Raw genomic sequence first — 23659 nt, 5'->3', positions numbered from 1 at the left:
GAGTTTTGGGAATTTAGCTTTAGAGTACTTGGGACCTTCAAACCTGTCCGAAGCACTTGCAGCACTACACCTAAAAGCCTTTTGACCAACTGGCATCGGAATGGGAGCTTCTTTGGAGGGCGATGGCCTCATCGCCCAACACTGTGAAGGGGCAGAGAGACGGCGGGAGAGAGGGCCGGGATTGGCCAGAAGGAGGAGGGGCAATGGAGGTCGGCCAATCCGACGGGATGCTGCGAGGGTCTTTAGGCAGCAGGTGTCAAGCCTTGACATGTCGGAGGAGCAGTGTTTGCGAAGGCTCCGATTCTGGAGGGACATTGTTACTGATCTGTGCCACCTGCTTGGTCAGGATCTGCAGCCGCGTGAACGGTGCAGAACCTCACTGTCCGTGATGGCTACACTGACTGATGGCCTCCATTTTTATGCCAACGGATCCTTTCAGTCAGCCATTGGGGACATTGCGACTGTCGCTCAGGTTGCAGTCCACTGTTGCATCCGGCAAGTTACAGATGCCCTTTATAGGCGAAGGCGTCAATTCATGACCTTGCCTCTGACCCTGCACAAGCAGGCGGAGCACGCGCAGGGTATCGCTTCTATTGCGGACTTCCCCATGGTGCAGGGGGCGATTGACAGCACACACGTGGCTTTGAGGGCGCCATGCCATCATCCTTAGGACTTCCGCAACCGCAAGGGGTTCCACTCCCTCAACATGCAGCTGGTCTGTGACCAACGCCAAATCATCATGGCAGTCACCGCGCATTTCCCAGGGTGCAGCCACGATGCCTTTATCCTGCGGTTGACCTCAGTTTGTAACCTTTTTAAGCGGATGGCTCGAAGACGAGGCTGGCTTACTGGGGACAAGGGCTATCCTCTCTGGCCATGGCTGATGACAACACTCCGTGTGGCCGACACCCCAGCAGAATAGCTGATCAGCAGCGGCCATCAGGCGACCAGGCACAGTAAACAGCACACTATTGGTGTTCTCAAAAAGCGTTTCCGATGTCTGGAACATTCGGGGGGATCCCTGCAGTACTCGCCGCAGCAAGTGGGACACATCGTCGTCGTCTGCTGCATGCTCCACAACTTGGCGATTCGACGCACCCAGCCAATTCCAGCTGTCCCTCAACGACCAGTAGAGCAGGCGGAGGAGGAGGAGGAGGAAGAGCAGGCGGAGGAGGATGAGGAGGAGGAGGAAGAGCAGGCGGAGGAGGAGGAGGAGGAAGAGCAGGTGGAGGAGGAGGAGGAGGAGGAAGAGCAGGCGGAGGAGGCGGAGGAGGAGGAGGAAGATGGAAGGGCTGCTGAAAGTGGAAGGGCCATACGTCAGAGGCTCATCAGGACTCGTTTCGAGACCCCTGTGGCGGAATGATGAGAGTCTTAACTCCTGCGCACTTTGGATGTTTGACGGCCTCTGAATGCCAGCATCACTGAAAGTAGTCACGTGCACCATGCCACATTGAAACTTCTGTTTATTGGCACAAAAGTCTATCATTACAGCAAAACAACGTAATATCAACAGAAACCATAACTTACTAAATAACTGTGAACTCTTCGGCAAAGCCGCAAAACTCAACAAACCTTCTGCAAATATAACAACAGGTGAGGGTGTCCTTGAATTTGGACAAAGAAACGTCTCAGCACCTCCCTCTACAACTGGCCCCTTGAGGGAGAACGACTTCTCTTTCGCGCCCGGCCCCTTCCCTCCCTGCTGCTCCTACGTAATTGCACCCCAGTGGTGGGCTCAAGGCTGGGGGACGCCTGCTGACTGTCTGGAAGCGCAGATGCCCTGAGGGACGGCCTGGCTGACCTCTGGGCTTGGAGGGTGCGGACGCAGGATGCTTGATCTGAGCATGGCTGGAAGCAGTGTGCCCTGCAGGTGGTGGCAGCTGCACTGCAGACGTCCCAGCGCTGGCATGTGCAATGGTCTCCTGCCGAGAGAGGACACCTGCACCATGGTCGGACGACACACTGGCTATCTGAGGGGAGCGGCTCGGCTCATCCGCCACAATCGCATGCTCCACTGATTCCTGGCCTTGTATGGGACTGGAAGGGCCCGGGGTGATCCTATCTGATGCAGAGAGGGTGGCTGCAGTGAGAGATCGTGTTGCCTCAATCTGGGTGTGGAGGAGCCCAGCAAGTGACTGCGTGGCAACAGTGAGGACCTGTGTGCCAGGTGCCAGTGCTTCGGAGAAGCCCTGGACAGTTCTTCCCATTGCTTCGGACAAGGCAGGTGCCGACCGCTCCACTGCCTCGGACAAGCCCTGGACAGACCTTTCCAGGGATTGTCCAAAGCCCTAAACAGTCCTTTCCATAGCCGACTCAAAGCCGTGGCCAGTCCTGTCCATTGTTGGGCCGAAGCCCTGGATAGTCCTGTCCATTGTTGGCCTGAAGCCCTGGATAGACCTGTCCATTGTTGCCCCGAAGACCTGGAGAGTCCTGTCCATTGTTGCCCCAAAGCCCTGGAGAGTCCTCTCCATTGTTGCCCCGAAGTCCAACATACTCTTAGCCAATGAATCTATTGACTCAGGCATCTTCTCCACTGCAGCCATCAGCTCCGTGTGTCTGACCCAGGCCTGTTTGCTCATTTCAGCCAGGTGACGCACCTCATCTGCACTCTGTGCAGCAGTCATCACTACCTGCCTTGCCCTCCGAGGAGACGGTGGCCGAACTTGCCTATCCCCCGTGCGTTGCTGCATGCCGCTTGTTCCGGCAACTGGTTCATCCTCAGAGGCCCCCCCCCATCCCTCCAGGGGACTACTATCCCCAGTCTGTAGATGTGTCCGCTCCCTGGATTCTGCAACGGCTGGTCTGGATTCCTCCTGATCCTCGCCTCCGGTGGCACTGGCAGCTTCAGTGCGTTGAGCCCGAGTTGGTGCTGCTTCATCTGAAAGTAGGGAGGTGGAAGAGTGGCTTTAGCAAAAGGACAGCTTTGCTGAAAGGCATGCCACATTGCGGCAAGGCTCTGACATGGCTGCACCCTGAGGATGCATGCTGGCGGGGGGACCAAGTGGAAGGCAACAGGTGGAAAAGGTGAGAGTCTTACCCTCGCTGTCGGTAATGGGGTCGGCAGATGCAGTGGTCACTGGACCAGACAGACGTCCTCCAAGTATCTGGTGCACTCTCTCCTCCAGATCCGTGAGAGTGACCACTTGTGGAGGTCCGCCACCAGTTCGACGCTGCTCCTTTCGGATCATCGCCAGCTTGGACTGCAGGGGAAAGAAGGGGAGGTTCTGTAACATGATGCCTTGAGAGCTCATCGCATGCCCCCCATGGTGCAAGAGCCCTTACATGAGGCCTTGAGACATCATCGCATGCCCCCCATGGTGCAAGAGCCCTTACATGAGGCCTTGAGACATCATCGAATGCCCCCCATGGTGCAAGAGCCCTTACATGAGGCCTTGAGACATCTGTCCATGTGTGTGCCCAGAAAGGGCCATGGGTGCTTGCTGACAGATGGCCATTGGGGCATCATGGCAACAGGATGCCCGAAGTCAGCTGCAGATGGAGGTAATCAGAAGTTTGGTAAACCATCACTCACCCTAACGATCCGTGTGAGGTCGTTGAATTTCTTCCTGCACTGAACAGGGGTCCTGGTCACCATGCTGCTGGAGTTGACCCTCACAGCAACCTCTCTCCAAGATTGTCGGTAAGCCTTCTGATTCGGCCTCTTGCCATTGTCCGGATACAGGACATCTCGACGGCGCTCAACTGCAGCCACCAACTGGTCCAGAGCCTCAGTGCCGAAGCACTCTGCTCTCTGCCTAACCTTCTCCATGCTGAACAAGTTTCTAACGCCAGAGAAGGGCGAGCACCGAATCTGAGGCCTACAGGGCGTTGGGTGTTGAAGCTCAGGCTGACTGACCCACCCCTTTAAGAGCCGGCCGGCGCCTGGAAGTCTCGTGGTTTCCCGTAATTGAGATCACCTGCGCTGCGCCCGTCCGTGTCGATATTCAGTAGCGCCTGAACTTTTGCGCCTTAGGAGCACCGTGCAACGGCTGAATTAGCGCCTCAATCCCCTTTGGGGGCGATGCAACCCAATATCTCGCCAGGCAGCGATAAGTTTCGCCAGTTCTAGCGCCTCAAGCGGGGCTATACCCAATTTCTAGGCCATAGAGTTATACAGCACAGAAAGAGGCCCTTCGGCCCATCGTGTCCGCACCGGCCATCAAGCCCTGTCTATTCTAATCCCATTTTCCAGCACTGGGTCCGTAGCCTTGTCTGCTATGGCATTTCAAGAGCTCATCGAAATGCTTCTTGAATGTTGTGAGGGTTCCTGCCTCTACCACCCTTTCAGGCAGTGAGTTCCAGATTCCAACCACCCTCTGGGTGAAAAAGTTTTCCCTCAAATCCCCTCTAAACCTCCTGCCCCTTACCTTGAAACTATGCCCCCTGGTTATTGACCCCTCTACTAAGGGGAAAAGTTCCTTTCTATCTACCCTATCTATGCCCCTCATAATTTTGTACACCTCAATCAGGTCCCCCCTCAGCCTTCTCTGCTCCAAGGAAAACAACCCCAGCCTGTCCAGTCTCTCTTCATAGCTGAAGCGCTCCAGCCCAGGTAACATCCTGGTGAATCTCCTCTGCACCCTCTCCAATGCAATCACATCCTTCCTATAGTGTGGCGACCAGAACTGCACACAGTATTCCAGCTGTGGCCTAACCAGCGTTTTGTACAGCTCCATCATAACCTCCCTGCTCTTATATTCTATGCCTCGGCTAATGAAGGCAAGTATCCCATATGCATTTTTAACCACCTTATCTACCTGTCCTGCTGCCTTCAGGGATCTATGTACATGCACACCAAGGTCCCAGTGGATGTGGTGTATTTGGACTTCCAAAAGGCATTTGACAAGGTGCCACACAAAAGATTACTGCACAAGATAAAAAATCACAGGATTGGGAGCAATATACTGGCATGGGTGGAAGATTGGCTATCTAACAGAAAACAGAGAGTGGGGATAAATGGTTCATTCTCGGGTTGGCAATCAGTAACTGGTGCTGTTCCGCAGGGGTCAGTGCTGGGTCCCCAACTCTTTACAATCTATATTAACGATTTGGAGGAGGGGACCAAGTGCAACGTATCCAAGTTTGCCGACGATACAAAGATGGGAGGGAAAGCAGTGAGTGAGGAGGACATTAAAAACCTGCAAACGGACATAGACAGGCTAAGTGAGTGGGCAGAAATTTGGCAGATGGAATATAATGTTGGAAAGTGTGAGGTTATGCACTTTGGCAGAAAAAATCAAAGAGCAAGTTATTATCTAAATGGAAAGAAACTGCAAAGTGCTACAGTATAAAGGGATCTGGGGGTCCTGGTGCATGAAACACAGAAGGTTAGTATGCAGGTACAGCAGGTGATCAGGAAGGCCAATGGAATCTTGGCTTTTATTGCAAGGGGGATGGAGTATAAAAGCAGGGAAGTCTTGCTGCAGTTATACAGGGTATTGGTGAGGCCACACCTGGAATATTGCGTACAGTTTTGGTTTCTATATTTAAGAAAAGATATACTTGCTCTCGAGGCAGTTCAGAGAAGGTTCACTCGGTTGATTCTGGAGATGAGGGGGTTGACTTATGAGGAAAGGTTGAGTAGGTTGGGCCTCTACTCATTGGAATTCAGAAGAATGAGAGGCGATCTTATCGAAACATATAAGATTGTGAGGGGGCATGATCGGGTGGATGTGGTGAGGATGTTTCCACTGATGGGTGAGACTAGAACTAGGGGGCATAATCTTAGAATAAGGGGCTGCCCTTTCAAAACTGAGATGAGGAGAAACTTCTTCACTCAGAGGGTAGTAAATCTATGGAATTTGCTACCCCAGAGAGCTGTGGAAGCTGCAACATTAAATAAATTTAAAACGGAGATAGACAGTTTCCTAGCTGATAAGGGAATTAGGGGTTACGGGGAGAGGGCAGGGAAATGGACGTGAGTCTAGGTTCGGATCAGCCACGATCCTATTGAATGGCGGAGCAGGCCCGAGGGGCCGTATGGCCTACTCCTGCTTCTTATGTGTTCTTATATAAGAATTAAGTCCCTCTGATCCTCTGTCCTTCCTGGGGTCCTACCATTCATTGTGTATTCCCTTGCCTTGTTTGTCCTCCCAAAATGCATCACCTCACACTTTTCAGGGTTAAATTCCATTTGCCACTGTTCTGCCCATCTGACTAATCCGTCTATATCATCCTGTAGCCTGAGGCTTCCCTCCTCGCTATTTACCACTCCACCAATTTTTGTGTCATCAGCGAACTTACTGATCATACCTCCTACATTGATATCTCAATCATTAATGTACACTACAAACAGCAAAGGACCCAGCACCGATCCCTGCGGTACACCACTGGACACAGGCTTCCAGTCACAAAAACAACCTTCGACCATCACCCTCTGCCTCCTGCCACTAAGCCAATTTCGGATCCAATGTGCCAAATTGCCCTGGATCCCATGGGCTCTTACCTGCTCATCTAAATGCTGCCCCTTGGCGACATCATCCGAAAACACAGCGTCAGTTTCCACATGTACGCTGACGACACCCAGCTCCACCTCACCACCACTTCTCTCGACCCCTCCACGATCTTCTAATCCAGTTATGGATTAAATATTGGGAAGACTAAAGCAATTGTTTTCGGTCCCTAGCCACTGACTCCATCCCTCTCCCTAACATCTGTCTGAGGCTGAACAACACTGTTCATAACCTCGGTGTCATATTTGACCCCGAAATGAGCTTCCGAACACATATCCGCAGCATAACAAAGACCGCCTATTTCCACCTCGGTAACATTGCCCGTCTCCAGCCCTGCCTAACTCATCCGCTGCTGAAACCCTCACCCGGCCCTTTGTTACCTCTAGAATCGACTATTCCAGCGCACTCCTGGCTGGCCTCCCACATTCTACCCTATGTAAACTTGAGGTGATCCAAAACTACCCGTGTCGTAACTCAACGCCAAGTCCCGTTCACCCATCACCCCTGTGCTCACTGACCTACATTGGCTCCCGGTTAAGCAATGCTTTGATTTCAAAATTCTCATCCTTGTTTTCAAATCCCTCCATGGCCTCGCCCCTCCCTATCTTAGTTATTCCCTTCAGCCTCACAACCACCCGCCCCCCGCGATAGAATCACAGAAAAATTACGGCACAGGAGGAGGCCATTCGGCCCATCTTGTCCGTGCCGGCCGATTAAGTGCTATCCACACTAATCCCACTTTCCAGCACTTGGTCCGTAGCCTTGTAGGTTACGGCACTTCAAGTACACATCCAAGTACTTTTAAAATGTGATGAGAGTTTCTGCCTCTACCACCCTGTCAGGCAGTGAGTTCCAGACCCCCACCACCCACTGGGTGAAAACATTTCTCCTCAACTCCCCTCTAAACCTCCGACCAATTACTTTAAATCTACGCCCCCTGGTTGTGGACCCCTCTGCCAAGGGAAATAGGTCCTTCCTATCTCGGCCCCTCAGAATTTTATACACCTCAATCAGGTCTCCCCTCAGCCTCCTCGGTTCCAAAGAAAACAACCTCCACCCCCCCCGAGACACCTGCGTTCCTCCAATTCTGCCCTCTTGAGCATTCCTGATTAGAATCGCTGCACCATCAGTGGCCGTGTCTTCTGTTGCCTCGGCCCTAAGCTCTGGAATTCCCTCCCTGAACCTCTCCGCCTCTCTTTCATAGAAAATAGGAGCAGGAGTCGGCCATTCGGCCCCTCGAGCCTGCTCCGCCATTCAATGAGATCATGGCTGATCAAAACCCACCTCTGTGACCAAGCTTTTGGCCATCTGCCCGAATTTCTCCTTCTGTGGCTCGGGGTCACATTTTTCAATCTCTTACAATACTCCTGTGCAGCGCCGTGGGACGTTTTCCTACGTTAAAGGTGCTATAGAAATACAGGTTGTTGTTGTTCTCATTGTTGGAGCTGAGCTCTGAACAGGCCCCGACCCCTCCCCCTACTCCGCATGCGCCGCTCCAAGGTGAGCGCGGGCTCTGAACAGGCCCCGCCCCCTCCCCCTACTCCGCATGTGCCGCTCCAAGGTAAGCGCGGGCTCTGAACAGGCCCCGCCCCCTCTCCCTACTCTGCATGCGCCGCCGGGCCCCGCTCCCGAGGATGAGCCGCTACCGCGCCTGCGCAGGGCCTCGCATTCTGGAGAAGGCCCGGGCAACCGCGAGTGTCCACATCACCGGCGGAAAGTGAGTTTTATGAGGGTTTTTTATATATATAGCGGAGAGAAGCGCAGGCGGGGAGATAAATAAAAAGAAAATACAAACCGCACCGTCCCAGCGCCCTCCCCGCACCGAGCAGAGCGGATTGAGCGGCCACAGCCCCCTGTCTTCTGCAGGGAGCCGGACTGGGGCACGTCATCAACTCCACAGCGGTGACTGACGGGAGCTGCGACCAATAGGGAGAGAGTGGGCGGAGCTTGGAGGACTGAGGTGGCAGCAGGTCCTCCAACCAATCGGGGTGTCCAAGGGGCGGGACTTCCGCCGCCCGCTTCTCCCGCTGCTGAGACAAGTGGAATGCAGTAGAGGGTGCTCTTCTGAGTTTGGGGCTCAGGCCTGTTAGTGGAGCAGTGCAGAGGGAACTTTACTCTGCACTGGGCTTTACTCCCTCAGCACTGCACTGGAGGGGCAGCACAGAGTTTTAGACTCGAGTCTCTGGAGTGGGACTTCAACCCACAACCTTCTGACTCAGAGGAGAGAGTGCTGCCGCCTGAGCCATGGCTGACACTCTGTATCTAACCCATGCTGTACCTGCCCTGGGTGTGTTTGATGGGACAGTGTAGAGGTAGCTTTACTCTGTATCTAACCCGTGCTGTACCTGCCCTGGAAGTGTGTGATGGGACAGTGTAGAGGGAGCTTTACTCTGTATCTAACCCGTGCTGTACCTGCCCTGGGAGTGTTTGATGGGACAGTGTAGAGGGAGCTTTACTCTGTATCTAACCCGTGCTGTACCTGCCCTGGGAGTGTGTGATGGGACAGTGTAGAGGGAGCTTTACTCTGTATCTAACCCGTGCTGTTCCTGCCCTGGGAGTGTTTGATGGGACAGTGTAGAGGGAGCTTTACTCTGTATCTAACCCGTGCTGGACCTGCCCTGGGAGTGTCTGATGGGGACAGTGTAGAGGGAGCTTTACTCTGTATCGAGCCCGTGCTCTACCTGCCCTGGGAGTGTTTGATGGGACAGTGTAGAGGGAGCTTTACTCTGTATCTAACTCGTGCTGTACCTGCCCTGGGAGTGTTTGATGGGACAGTGTAGAGGGAGCTTTACTCTGTATCTAACCCGTGCTGTACCTGCCCTGGGAGTGTTTGATGGGACAGTCTACAGGGAGCTTTACTCTGTATCTAACCTGTGCTGTACCTGCCCTCACGAGCAAATTTGGCTAGGGTAAATAAAATTAGAGAGTTAAATGCGTGGCTCAAAGACTGGTGTGGGAGAAATGGGTTTTGCTTCTTGGGACACTGGCACCAGTACTGGGACAGGAGAGAGCTGTTCCGTTGGGACGGACTTCACTTGGCCAGTGCTGGGACTAGAATCCTGGCGAATCGAATAACTAGGGCTGTAGAGAGGGCTTTAAACTAATTAGTGGAGGGGAGGTTTCAAGAGAGCGAAAAATAAAAATGTCAGCGGAGAAGGCAATAGAGCAAGGTAGCAGTGGAGGAATTAAAAACCAGAGCGTGTCAGGAAGGAACACAATATATAAAGATAAAGGTAAATTTGTAAAGGGGGTATAAGCAGGAATAAATTGTCACAAAACATATTTAAAAGTTCTTTATCTGAATGCACGCAGCATTCGTAACAAAATAGACGCGTTGACGGTACAAATAACTACACATGGGTATGATCTGGTGGCCATTACGGAGACATGGCTGCAGGGTGACCATGACTGGGAACTAAACATCCAGGGGTATTTGACTATTAGGAAGGACAGACAGGAAGGAAAAGGAGGTGGGGTGGCTGTGTTAATAAAGGATGGAATCACTGCAATAGTGAGAAATGATATTGGGTCAAAGGATCAGGATAGTGAAACGGTTTGGGTGGAAATAAGGAATAATAAGGGGAAAAAGTCACTAGTGGGCGTAGTCTATAGGCCTCCTAACAGTTGCAACTCTATTGGTCGGAGTATAAATCAGGAAATAGTTGGGCCTTGTATTAAGGGAACAGCTATAATCATGGGAGATTTTAACTTTCATATTGACTGGACAAATCAAATTGGGCAGGGCAGCCTTGAGGAAGAGTTCATAGAGTGCATTAGGGACGGGTTCCTTGAGCAGTATGTTACTGAACCAACCAGGGGGCAGGCAATCTTAGATCTGGTCGTGTGGAATGAGACAGGATTAATAAAAAATGTCCTAGTAAAGGATCCCCTTGGAATGAGTGACCATAACATGGTTGAATTCCAAATTCAGTTGGAGGGTGAGAGAGTTGGATCTCAAACCAGCGTACTAAGCTTAAATAAAGGAGACTATGAAGGTATGAGAGCAGAGTTTCTATAGTTATATAAAAAGAAAAAGGGTGGCTAAAGTGAATGTTGGTCCCTTAGAGGACGAAACTGGGAAGTTAGTTGTGGGGGACATGGAGATGGCAAAAACGCTGAACAAATATTTTATATCAGTCTTTACAGTAGAGGACACTAAAAATATCCCAACACTGGACAAACAGGGGGCTATGGGGGGGGGGGGAGGAGCTAAACACGATTAAAATCACTAAGGAGATGGTACTCGGTAAGATAATGGGACTTAAGGCGGATAAATCCCCTGGACCTGATGGCTTACATCCTAGGACCTTGAGAGAGGTAGCAGTGGGGATTGCAGATGCATTGGTGGTAATTTTCCAAAACTCCCTGGATTCAGGCAAAGTCCCAGCAGATTGGAAAACTGCTAATGTAACGACATTATTTAAAAAGGGAGGTAGACAAAAGGTTGGAAACTATTGACCAGTTAGCCTAACATCTGTGGTTGGTAAAATGTTGGAGTCCATTATTAAGGAAGCAGTAACAGGACATTTGGATAAGCATAATTTAATCGGACATAGTCAGCATGGTTTTATAAAGGGGAAGTCATGCTTGACAAATTTGCTCGAATTCTTTGAGGATGTAACAAACAGGGTGGAAAAAGGGGAACCAGTGGACGTGGTGTATTTGGAATTCCAAAAGGCATTTCACAAGGTGCCACACAAAAGATTACTGAACAAGATAAAAAATCATGGGAAAAGGACATAGACAGGCTAAGTGAATGGGCAGAAATTTGGCACATGGAATATAATGTTGGAAAGTGTGAGGTTATGCACTTTGGCAGAAAAAATCAAAGAGCAAGTTATTATCTAAATGGAGAGAAACTGCAAAGTGCTACAGTACAAAGGGATCTGGGGATCCTGGTGCATGAAACACAGAAGGTTAGTATGCAGGGACAGCAGGTGATCAGGAAGGCCAATGGAATCTTGGCTTTTATTGCAAGGGGGATGGAGTATAAAAGCAGGGAAGTCTTGCTTCAGTTATACAGGGGACTGGTGAGGCCACACCGGGAATATTGCGTACAGTTTTGGTTTCCATATTTAAGAAAAGATATACTTGCTCTCGAGGCAGTTCAGAGAAGGTTCACTCGGTTGATTGCGGAGATGAGGGGGTTGACTTATGAGGAAAGGTTGAGTAGGTTGGGACTCTACTCATTGGAATTCAGAAGAATGAGAGGCGATCTTATCAAAACATATAAGATTGTGAGGGGGCTTGATCGGGTGGATGCGGGGAGGATGTTTCCACTGATGGGTGAGACTAGAACTAGGGGGGCATAATCTAAGAATAAGGGGCTGCCGTTTCAAAACTGAGATGAGGAGAAACTTCTTCACTCAGAGGGTGGTAAATCTATGGAATTTGCTACCTCCGATAGCTGTGGAAGCTGCGACATTAAATAAATTTAAAATGGAGATCGACAGTTTCCTAACTGATAAGGGAATTAGGGGTTATGGGGCGCGGGCAGGGAAGTGGACGTGAGTCTAGTTTCGGATCAGCCATGATCCTATTGAATGGCGGAGCAGGGCCGAGGGGCCGTGTGGCCTACTTCTGCTCCTACTTCTTATGTTCTTTTTCTCTTCACATATCTATAAAAGCTTTTAGTCAGTTTTTAAGTTCCCTGAAAACTTACTCTCATATTCAATTTTCCCCTTCTTAATTAATCCCTTTGTCCTCCTTTGTTGAATCCTAAACTGCTCCCAATCCTCAGGTTTACTGCTTTTTCTGGCCAATTTATATGTCCTCTCCTTGGATCTTATGCTATCCCTAATTTCCCTTGTTAGCCACGGTTGAGTCACCTCTTGTTTTATTTTTATGCCAAACTGGGATGAACAAATTCTGTAGTTCATCCATGCGGTCTTTGAATGTTTGCCATTGCCTATCCACCGTCAACCCTTTGAGTGACATTCCCCAATCAATCCTACCCAACTTGCTACTCAGACCATCGTAGTTTCCTTTATTTAAATTTAGGACCCTAGTCTCTGAGTCAACAACTTGATTCTCCATCTTAATGAAGAATTCGATCATATTATGATCACTCCGACCCAAGGGGCCTCGTACAACAAGATTGCTAATTAATCCTTTCTCGTTACATAACACCCAGTCTAAGATGGCCTGATCTCTGGTTGGTTCCTCGACATATTGGTCCAGGAAACCATCCCGTAAACACTCAAGGAATTCCTCCTCCACAGTAGAGGACATGAGAGGGGGGGAGGGTATCCCTTTAAATGTGGATGAGGTAGGTGTCCCTTTAAATGTGGCGGGGTGGGTGTCCCTTTAAATGTGGAGGGGTGTGTGTCCCTTTAAATGTGGAGAGGATGGGCCACGCATGCTCATTCGGCACCACCACAACATCTGTGGCTAAGTAAAGAAATTAAGGATAGTATTCAACTAAAAACAAGGGCATATAAGGTAGCCAAATCTAGTGGGAGGACAGAGGATTGGGAAAACTTTAAAAGACAGCAAAAAATAACAAAAAGATTGATTAAGAAAGGGAAGATAGATTATGAAAGTAAATTAGCAAAAAATATAAAAACAGATAGTAAGAGTTTTTATAGTTATATAAAAAGAAAAAGGGTGGCTAAAGTAAATGTTGGTCCCTTAGAGGATGAGACCAGGAAATTAATGGTGGGAAATATGGAGCTGGCAAAAACACTGAATGAATATTTTATATCAGTCTTTACAGTAGAAGACACTAAGAATATCCCAACACTGGACAAACAGGGGGCTAAAGGGGGGGGAGGAGCTAAACACGATCAAAATCACTAAGGAAGTGGTACTCGGTAAAATAATGGGACTCAAAGCGGATAAATCACCTGGACCTGATGGCTTACATCCTAGGGTCTTGAGGGAAGTGGCGGTAGGGATTGTGGATGCATTGGTAATAATTTTCCAAAACTCCCTGGACTCGGCAAAGGTCCCGGCAGACTGGAAAACTGCTAATGTAACACCCTTATTTAAAAAGGGCAGTAGACAGAAGGCTGGAAACTATAGACCGGTTAGCCTAACATCTGTGGTAGGTAAAATTTTGGAGTCCATTATTAAGGAGACAGTAACAGGACATTTGGATAATCATAATTTAATAGGACAAAGTCAGCATGGTTTTATGAAGGGGAAGTCAGGGTTGACAAATTTGCTGGAGTTCTTTGAGGAAGTAACATATAGGGTGGATAAAGGGGAACTAGTGGACGTAGTGTATTTAGACTTCCAAAAGGCATTTGACAAGGCGCCACACAAAAGATTATTGCTTAAGATAAAAAATCACGTGATTGGGGGTAATATTCTGGCATGGATAGTGAAGTAAGATATTAAAAATTGGATTTAATAAGGAAAAACAAACCAGGATTCATCTGTAACACCAATATACAAAATGGAGGGAATAGGTTAATTCGTGCTCCGAGTTGAACAATAGAAGTCTGTAAAAGTTGTATAAACCCAGATAAGGTTTAAACAGGACTACGGGGTAACTGCTGAGAGATTAAAACTGTCAAAACAACCCCTTAGAAAGAGGGAGAGATATATGGGTTCGGCCACGCGAGTCGACACCTTTGCACTTAAGGGTTTGTTAAGTGTGAAGCTCAATAGGGTTCTATTCTTTTAACTAACTAAAGTGTTTTTGCTCTGTAGAAATAATTCAAGAGAGAGAGACAGAAAGTCTGCGGATTGCCCGCTTTGGAAAGATCTACTATCTTAGAGAAATACTTAGAAAGACCAAGCCATCTGACAACAGCAAATGGACGATCGTAAAGTAATAAAATTGAGGCCCGGGTCATGAGAAAGTAACAAGACCAACTGATAACGAAATGTGAGATTTGTAAGCGACTGGAAGAATGGAATGTCATGGTTTTATAATTACAATTTAACTATAATTCTGTATATGTTAATAAGCTTATCCCCGCCTTTAGGGCAGGGCCTTAAGTTTTGTATAACTGTGTGAACCTCAAGAGATTCGGTGGAGTTGGAGCCTTGTGTTGGGACGCAAGAGCCATAGCTCCCCAGGCCTGAATAAACCGTTTTTACTTCAATTATTGGGTCTGTCTTTCTTACAACAAGCCAGTGTTGTCGACTGTGTATATCACTCAGTCCACACTTTGGGGGCTTACATCAATTGGCGACGAGGATGGGATTCGCGTTCTGAACCAGACTCTCGGACAGCGTTAACCTAAGACGGGTGAGTATGTTTTAATTACCACCTGTAAAATTAGGGGTTAATCGCTGGCGAGACGGTGAGTCAGAATCGACGTATAAAAGAACTATAAAAAGAAAGACACCCTTAATTGAAGGCGGTTAAAAAGATAGGGATAAGGTGTTCCCTAAGCCGTATAGCGGCAAACCGACGGGGCGGAAAACCCTGGGAGGCAGAGAAGTCCTCATTTAGCCGTAGGTAGGCGAACCGACGGGGCGGAAAACCCTGGGAGGCAGAGAAGTCCTCATTTAGCCGTAGGTAGGCGAACCGACAGGGGCGGAAAGACCCCTACCCCGGGGAGGCGGGAAATCCTCTTTATCCGTGAGACGGCGAAATCTCAACAATTGAATGAATGGGTGCACCGTGGTGAGTGAATGAGATAAAACCCTGCGGTCATAAGGAGGTTAGAACGGACAAGGGTGAGGTCTGTCCCCAGCACCTCGCCTGAGCCTGAATTAAGAGGACAGTAGTCCCACGTGACGGCCAGGATCAAGTAGGACGCCGGGAGCTACAGACCCCACAGTACCAAAACCTCGGGACTAAAGGGTTGGTGTGTGTCTAACGAAACGAAGTGACTAATAGAAAGCAAGAAACTAATGAAGGTGACGCTATGGGGCGAACAACGTAGCGTACAAACCTAATTCCTCAACATCGTGAATTATGCGTGAAACATAGCAGTTAGTTATGACTAAGAGGGTGGAAGAAGAATCCTCAAGGGACCTGGATTCTATAACCCGACTCCTGGAAAATAAAAAGAAACAGTGCAGAGAGCCAAAGGCTTGGTGGGGAGGAGCTAAAGATAAAGAGGCAACAGATAATGTAAGGAATTGAAACAGAAGGGAGAGATAAAGAAGGAAAAAGATCTAATTTGCAGGCGAACCAATTTGAAACCCCAGCAAAAAAAAAACAAACAAACAGGGATTTGGAAACTAGGGAAAGCTGTTGAGTCACAGATTTAAAAAGGAAGGAAAAGATAAACTTAAAGCTTTACCAACATGGAAGTTATTAGCATCTGTACCAAGACAAGTAAAACACGAGATTTGCTGAGTGAAAGGAACCTTAGACATATGCTGAAATTACAGTTTGTATAAAAATGTGAGAGTGTGGATGTTTTCCTGATTAGGAATGTTTAAGAGGATTCAATATTCCTTTGTCTGAAAATCTGTCCGTTAAGAAAAAGAACTGTCTGCTGTGTGTTGTAGCTCCACCCACTTCTCTGTGTTAAAGTAAAAGCATTTAACCCCTTTGTCTTGTCGGGGATTTTGGAAGTTTAAGAATGTGCAAATAAGATTGTGCCCTCAGAATGAAAAAAAACCTATTACAATTTAAGTTAAGCTGGAGTGTAAAAACTGAGAAGAGCAACAAAAAGTTTGCTTAATGAAAGATTAAGTTTCAGTCTAAGATCTAACCTTGAAGTTATGAGGTAAATTAACCTATTAAAACCAGACTTTCATTGTGGCCACAGCGAAATTCTGGTTGATGTAAATTGGTGTAGTCCGAATTGAATAAGATAACTCCACTCCGCAAGAATATCTGATAGTGGCAGGTCCCGCTACAATATTTAATTGACTATGGTACTGGAAGCCTTATAGAAGGCGGGACTAGAGTTAAACCTTAGAAAGGTATAGGTAGGGAAGGATGAAGTAGTCTACCTAGGATACATAGTGACACAAGGGAAGAGACAAATGCCCGAAAACAGATGGGAGGGGCATTAGGACTGGCTGCGTGCTTTGATTGCTCGCAAGCTTCTAGGGATGGCAGCAGGAAGGGACCGCGCCAGAGAGGGGAGGGGGATCCGAGGATGTTTGTTGATGCATTGGTAGGGGGCCGACAGTGCAAAATGTTAATAGACACAGGAGCCACAATCTCATTGACAGACTTACCCTTACCCCGAACGAAACTTTCAGTTAGTATAGCAAGAATCGGTGGATGAAGAATCAGGGCTTATAAGAGCGAAACAGTCTTACTAGAAATTGGCTATAATAATAATACCTACACAGTTGTGGGTATGCGAGAACACCGAAGGAACAATCCTAGGGATAGATATACTGCGAGAAGTAGGAGCTTTAGTCGACCCTAAAGCGAATGAAGTGTACTGGCCCCCAGATTATAAGTCAAACAAACAGGCAGGCCCGGGAAACAAAGTAGAAATGGCCCAGCCTATACAGGATTTGATCAAAGGGGGGTAGCCAAAGGAAAATGTGTAAACCTATATAGATAGTCGGAATGCCTTTGGGGTGGTGTCTGATTACATGATAGCGGGAGTAGGCAGGGATATATGACACCAGAGACAAGAATATAATCAAGGAATGAGTAGGAATCTCTCTCCTACCCAAAGAGTCCGTAATAATAAGTTAAAGCACACAAGAGGATGGGCAGCTAAACGATCAACTGAGAGAGGGAATCTGACCAATGAAGCCCAAATGTTCATGTTGAATCAAAGTGTGAAACCACAACTGTCTTTCAGTCAGGGATGTTTTTTTGGGTTGCGTGAAGTGACGCAATAATGTTTAGCTCCACCTTCAAAAGCCTGCGAAGGAGTTAACCCTTTCCACTGACAGCTGTTTGAGTTCACCAAGTAACAACTTCAGTATTACTGAACAGAATTTAAAGATATTGGACATTATTAAATGTAAATTTCTTAATGTTGAGTTAATATTTCCCCACAGTGATAGAAGGAAAATTAGGATTTGATAAATGGAAGTTATCTTATAAACTAATTGCAGCACCGTCTCAAACGGCCAGGAGACTGCTTGGGAAGCTGTCCTGTTACCCAAAGATAAATCTGGACAGATAGTTAGAGACATGAGGCCAAAGACCAACAGATTATACGGGATCGAGAACAGGATACACGGGACGACCAGAAGGAGGTCTTTGCAATAGACAGCAAAGTGATAGCAGAAATAATACCAGCCAAACCAGGGCTAGCACCCAGATGGTCAGGACCTTATGAAGTATTAATGAATAATGACACGTGCTCATGTAGATGGGTCTGGAACGGGTAAAGGAAGGTGGAAACACTGGACCCAGCTAAAAATATATAAGAAAGACAATGAGTAAACCAGAGATGGTGCCCTTTTTGAGAGTGAGGAGTATACTAGAAGATATAAAGAATGGGAAGGGGAGTTACTACATATATCAATGATAGGGCTGTGGATGATAATATTATATGCCATAGTTTGCATCTTCAGGTATGTCTGGGGACAGAGCCACAGAACAAGAAATGAACCAGATGTACAGCATTTTGAACTGATAAAATGGATAAGAGCAGAATAATTCTGACTGGCTGGTGACGACCAGCCCCCTTTTTGTAATTACAGGAACATTGGACATCCGGAATGAGATGGAGCGTCCTCGCCTTGATTCTAGGGATAAATATAAGTATTGCCATTATCAAGGGGGATTAGTAATAAGGAGAACACAGGATGAGGTGTATTTTAGTGTAGCACATAGAGTTACTAAGCTTGCCATTAATATGAGTACTTTTGAGATACAAAACAAACTTGGAACTCCCTGTGGGTAAAACAATTAGAGGATCCACAGGAAAAATCTATCTTACAAAGATGTAAGAAACGGGGAGTATTGGAAACGACCGGAGCAGGGTATGCGGCCGGGTTAGCAACAGTTAATAGCTTGGACATAGAAGGAGTAAACGAAGGAGTAGAAGAATGACAAGCAAAAATAGAGAAGTTACTAAAACAAGCTACTGGAAATAGCCAGCAATTGACACTGGCAGGGAAACCAAACAATAATGCAATTGTCGGGGGTGGAAGAGATAGTAGCCCCCCATGCAGAAACAATCAATACAATTATTGATAGACTTAATAATGCTTCTCACTAAACCGATAAGGAACTAATATGTGCCACGTAGGGCTCATGGCTATTGTCGAATGCTCAGCATAACATGAGGCAAATAAATAATGGACAGATCCCTGATTGGATTACTAATAAGGATCTGGAACCTTGGATTGACACAAATAAAAGCCTATGTAAGGAATGTAAAATGGGACAAGTACACCGGGCAGGTGATTGTCTGACCCCATGGACTAAGATGATTGGCTTTGTACTGGCCATCCCACAATTCCCAGAAGGGGGACAACTCCGATACGACGTGATTAATATATGAGAAGTACAAAGGGAAAGTGGGTTAAATATCATGATGTCCCTACCAAGGTGCTTTGGGAAAGGGATGAAGATAATAAACAGAAGAATGAAACCTAAAGGGGGGTGGTAGTGGACGGGTGCCACCACAAGGGAAGGACATGGGTGTGCACACACCCCCCCCACCGAGGGAGACACATCCGAGTACGGATTTACGAAAATTACCAATTGCACCCTCGAGGTTCACCCAAGGGGATACACTGGACCTGGGTAGCATCAAGGAACAATGGGACCTGTTGTGTCACCACAATTGAACAGAAATATGAATATCAAGATATGGCTTATACCATTCCCCAACCAAACCGTTGTATTGGTCGAAAGATACTTATACAGATAGGAAAACCTGGTCATTTGATAATATGAGACTTACTAAAAAGGGTTGAAACTTATGTCATACCAGAGCCCAAGACAATTCCTAAGTTAGAGGAAGCTTGGCAGAAGTTACGGCAGGAAACAAAGGAAATTTTAAAGTACTATCATAAAATAGAAGAAGGCTTAAAGAAACAACAAAAAGACATTAGTGCAACATTAGAGGAAACTCACCCACTTCCTCATATTTTGATAATTGGGGACCAGGATGGTCGGGGACTGTGGGCGCCTCGGTGGTACAAGGCATAATGATATTCCTCTTGATTGTTATTCTGATATATTGTGTATTTTTATTTCTCCAGTGCCTTTGTGCCAGAATGAGTAAGGCCGAAAGTGGTGTGGTGAAGGAAGTAGAGCCTGAGGAGGGGCAGGCAGCGATGTTAAGAATGGACAACTCCCCTGCCTCTCCAAGGCAAATGGTGTAAGACGCGATGGGAAGCGACTGAAATTATGTGGGATTAATTGGGCATGGTAATTAATGACCGGGCCGGCCAACCGTAAGATGGAGGTGGCAGAAGGAGGGTGGCAGAAGGAGGGTGGTGAATGAGGACTGGTGTGTGATGACAGTCTCGAATTGGCACGTCACACACCCCACGTGGGAATGAGGGACAGGCTTGAGCAGGAAAGCCTCAACCATTAGTGTAGGGTCTAAGGGGCCCCGGGAATGGTTACACCGGACGGAGTGCATAAAGGAAAGCCCACCCTAAAGGAAAGACCACCGTAAAGGAAAGACCACCATACCACAGAGGGGGAAGTCGGCCTCCAAATTGATAAGATATATATACATGTATAACCTAAACTGGTAGAAGGCCAGGGAGTGCACGCTCTGGCAGACACCAGGAAGTGGAAATACATGTTGACCTGTTTGGAGCAATTGTCCAAAGGTCAAAAGGGGGGACTGAAGTAAGATATTAAAAATTGGATTTAATAAGGAAAAACAAACCAGGATTCATCTGTAACACCAATATACAAAATGGAGGGAATAGGTTAATTCGTGCTCCGAGTTGAACAATAGAAGTCTGTAAAAGTTGTATAAACCCAGATAAGGTTTAAACAGGACTACGGGGTAACTGCTGAGAGATTAAAACTGTCAAAACAACCCCTTAGAAAGAGGGAGAGATATATGGGTTCGGCCACGCGAGTCGACACCTTTGCACTTAAGGGTTTGTTAAGTGTGAAGCTCAATAGGGTTCTATTCTTTTAACTAACTAAAGTGTTTTTGCTCTGTAGAAATAATTCAAGAGAGAGAGACAGAAAGTCTGCGGATTGCCCGCTTTGGAAAGATCTACTATCTTAGAGAAATACTTAGAAAGACCAAGCCATCTGACAACAGCAAATGGACGATCGTAAAGTAATAAAATTGAGGCCCGGGTCATGAGAAAGTAACAAGACCAACTGATAACGAAATGTGAGATTTGTAAGCGACTGGAAGAATGGAATGTCATGGTTTTATAATTACAATTTAACTATAATTCTGTATATGTTAATAAGCTTATCCCCGCCTTTAGGGCAGGGCCTTAAGTTTTGTATAACTGTGTGAACCTCAAGAGATTCGGTGGAGTTGGAGCCTTGTGTTGGGACGCAAGAGCCATAGCTCCCCAGGCCTGAATAAACCGTTTTTACTTCAATTATTGGGTCTGTCTTTCTTACAACAAGCCAGTGTTGTCGACTGTGTATATCACTCAGTCCACACTTTGGGGGCTTACATCAGATAGAGGATTGGCTATCTAACAGAAGGCAGAGAGTTGGGATAAATGGTTCATTCACAGACTGGCAATCAGTAACTAGTGGTGTTCCGCAGGGGTCAGTGCTGGGTCCCCAACTCTTTACAATCTATATTAACGATTTGGAGGAGGGGACCGAGTGTAACATATCAAAGTTTGCAGATGATACTAAGATGGGAGGGAAAGTAGTGAGTGAGGAGGACATAAAAAACCTGCAAGGGGACATAGACAGGCTAAGTAAGTGGGCAGAGATTTGGCAGATGGAATACAATACTGGAAAGTGTGAGGTTATGCACTTTGGCAGGAAAAATCGTAGAGCAAGTTATTATCTTAATGGCAAGAAACTGGAAAGTACTGAAGTACAAAGGGATCTGGGGGTCCTGGTGCACGAAACTCAAAAGGTTGGTATGCAGGTGCAGCAAGTGATTAAGAAGGCCAATGGAATGTTGGCTTTCATTGCTAGGGGGATAGGATATAAAAATAGGGAGGTATTGCTTCAGTTGTACAAGGTATTGGTGAGACCGCACCTGGAATACTGCGTACAGTTTTGGTGTCCATACTTAAGAAAGGACATACTTGTTCTCGAGTCAGTACAAAGAAGGTTCACTCGGTTAATCCCGGGGATGAGGGGATGGACATATGAGGAGAGGTTGAGTAGATTGGGACTCTACTCATTGGAGTTCAGAAGAATGAGAGGCGATCTTATTGAAACATACAAGATTGTGAAGGGGTTGGATCGGGTGGATGCGGGGAAGATGTTCCCGATGATGGGTGAAACTAGAACTAGGGGGCATAGTCTTAGAATAAGGGGTTGCTCTTTCAAAACTGAGATGAGGAGGAACTACTTCACTCAGAGGGTGGTAGGTCCATGGAATATGCTGCCCCAAAAAGCTGTAGAAGCTACATCATTACATAAATTTAAAACAGAAATAGACAGTTTCCTAGAAGTAAAGGGAATTAAGGGTTACGGGGAGCGGGCAGGAATTTGGACATGAGTCTAGGTTTGGATCGGACATGGCCCTGTGGGTAGCGGAGCGGGCCCAGGGGCCGTGTAGCCTGATCCTGCTCCTATTTCGTGTGTCTAATTATGTTCGATTCAGGAGATGGTTCTGTGATAGTAGATTGGCGGTTAGGATCAGATCAGCCATGATCTTATTGAATGGCGGAGCAGGCTCGAGGGGCCGATTGGCCTACTCCTGCTCCTATTTCTTATGTTCTTATGTCCTTATGCCAGTGCGCCTGCGCAGGGCCTCTGGGGAGAAGAGGGAAGGCCGGGCCCAGGGAAGAGGCGGAATCAGCGGCCGTGGTAAAGTGTTGGGGAATCGATTCAAATCGAGGCGAGGAGGAGAGCAAGATTATAAAGTAACATACCAGAAAAACCAAACCTGAGAGTCGGGCGGAACCTCCGTGGACGCCGAACGGAGGGGTTTGAGTTGCGCGGGGTGACGGAGTGAGCCGGAGCAATGTGATTCTGACTGACGGGAGCGCTGACCAATAGCACGAGGGCTGAGCTGGGAGGACTGAACTAGGCGGCCTGGTCCTCCAACCAATGGCGGCGCGGCAAGGGGGCGGGACCTTCCTCCCCGGCGCTGAGGCTGGGGACCGGTTGTGACGTCATCACTGGAAGAGGCCATTCAGAGAAGAGGCTGCGACCGCTCAATCTGCTCCACTCGGTGCCGGGAGGGCGCTGGGACGGTGCGGTTTGTATTTTCTATTTATTTATCTCCCCGCCCGCGCTTCTCTCCGCTATATCAAAAAAACCCTGATAAAACTCACTTTCCGCCGGTGATCCGCACTCTCGCGGTTGCCCGGGCCTTCCCCAGAATGCGAGGCCCTGCGCAGGCGCGGTAGCGGCTCAACTTCGGGAGCGGGGCCCGGCGGCGCATGCGGAGTAGGGGGAGGGGCCTGTTCAGAGGGGGAGGATGATTGACAGGGGCCCAGGGTGTGTGCTGAGCATGCGCGGTGCGGGCCGGGCGCCTGTGGAGCAGGAGAGGGCGGGGCCATGGAGCGCATGCGCGGGGTCAGCTGCAACTTTTGACAAAGGGACCGAATGTCTTCAAATCTCTCCCCCCCTCTTCTAATTTCCGGCAAAACCAGTTTATAAAAGTCATCACTGAAAGTACATAGAAGATAGGGCCCAGGGCCTGATTGACGGGAGCTCCCAACCAATAGGGAGCGAGCGGGGCGGGGCTGGAGGAGCGAGCCGGCGGCGGGTCCTCCAACCAATCGGGGAGCCCGAGGGACTTGCGCCGGCTGATTGGGACAGAGGAGGCTGACGGGAGATTTAATTTAAGTGAATTTAATTTCCCGCCTGCTCCAACCGCCCACCCTGCAACGTCACGACATCGCCGGCGTGCACTGACTGACACTGAGCTCTCCACCAATGAGCGAGGGGAGGCGGAGCCTGGAGGACCGACCGAGGGGCTTTGGTCCTCCAACCAATCGCGGCGAAGGAGGAGGTGGGACCTGGGATCGGCCCGCCGCCATTTTGTAAAGCGGCTTGGTCAGGATCTGTGATCCTGGGAAAGTTTATTTTTAATGTTCCTTTCACATTTTACAGCTCAAAATAATTTATTTTACAGAAGATACTTGTTTTAAACATAGAAACATTGAAGATAGGAGCAGCAGTAGGCCATTCGGCCCTTCGAGCCTGCTCCGCCATTCAATGCGATCATGGCTGATCATAAAAAAAGCAGTTTGTTTTTAAATTGATGAAACAGAAACAAGAAACCCTGCGG

General features: G+C 48.0%; 1 long non-coding RNA gene across 1 annotated transcript; it reads left to right on the top strand.

Annotated features, from left to right (window-relative positions):
* The first annotated feature begins 13783 nt into the window (after positions 1-13783).
* Positions 13784-20825, top strand: LOC147082048 (uncharacterized). The gene is made up of 2 exons (XR_015076328.1): positions 13784-14286; positions 19500-20825. It is a non-coding gene; the product is annotated as an uncharacterized LOC147082048 (long non-coding RNA).
* Positions 20826-23659: the final 2834 nt, after the last annotated feature.

This window comes from Somniosus microcephalus, unplaced genomic scaffold, assembly GCF_052327205.1.
Source record: "Somniosus microcephalus isolate GS21.2 unplaced genomic scaffold, FLI_Smic_1.0 scaffold217, whole genome shotgun sequence".
NCBI lineage: Eukaryota > Metazoa > Chordata > Chondrichthyes > Squaliformes > Somniosidae > Somniosus > Somniosus microcephalus.
This window is presented reverse-complemented; position numbering and strand designations above follow the sequence as displayed.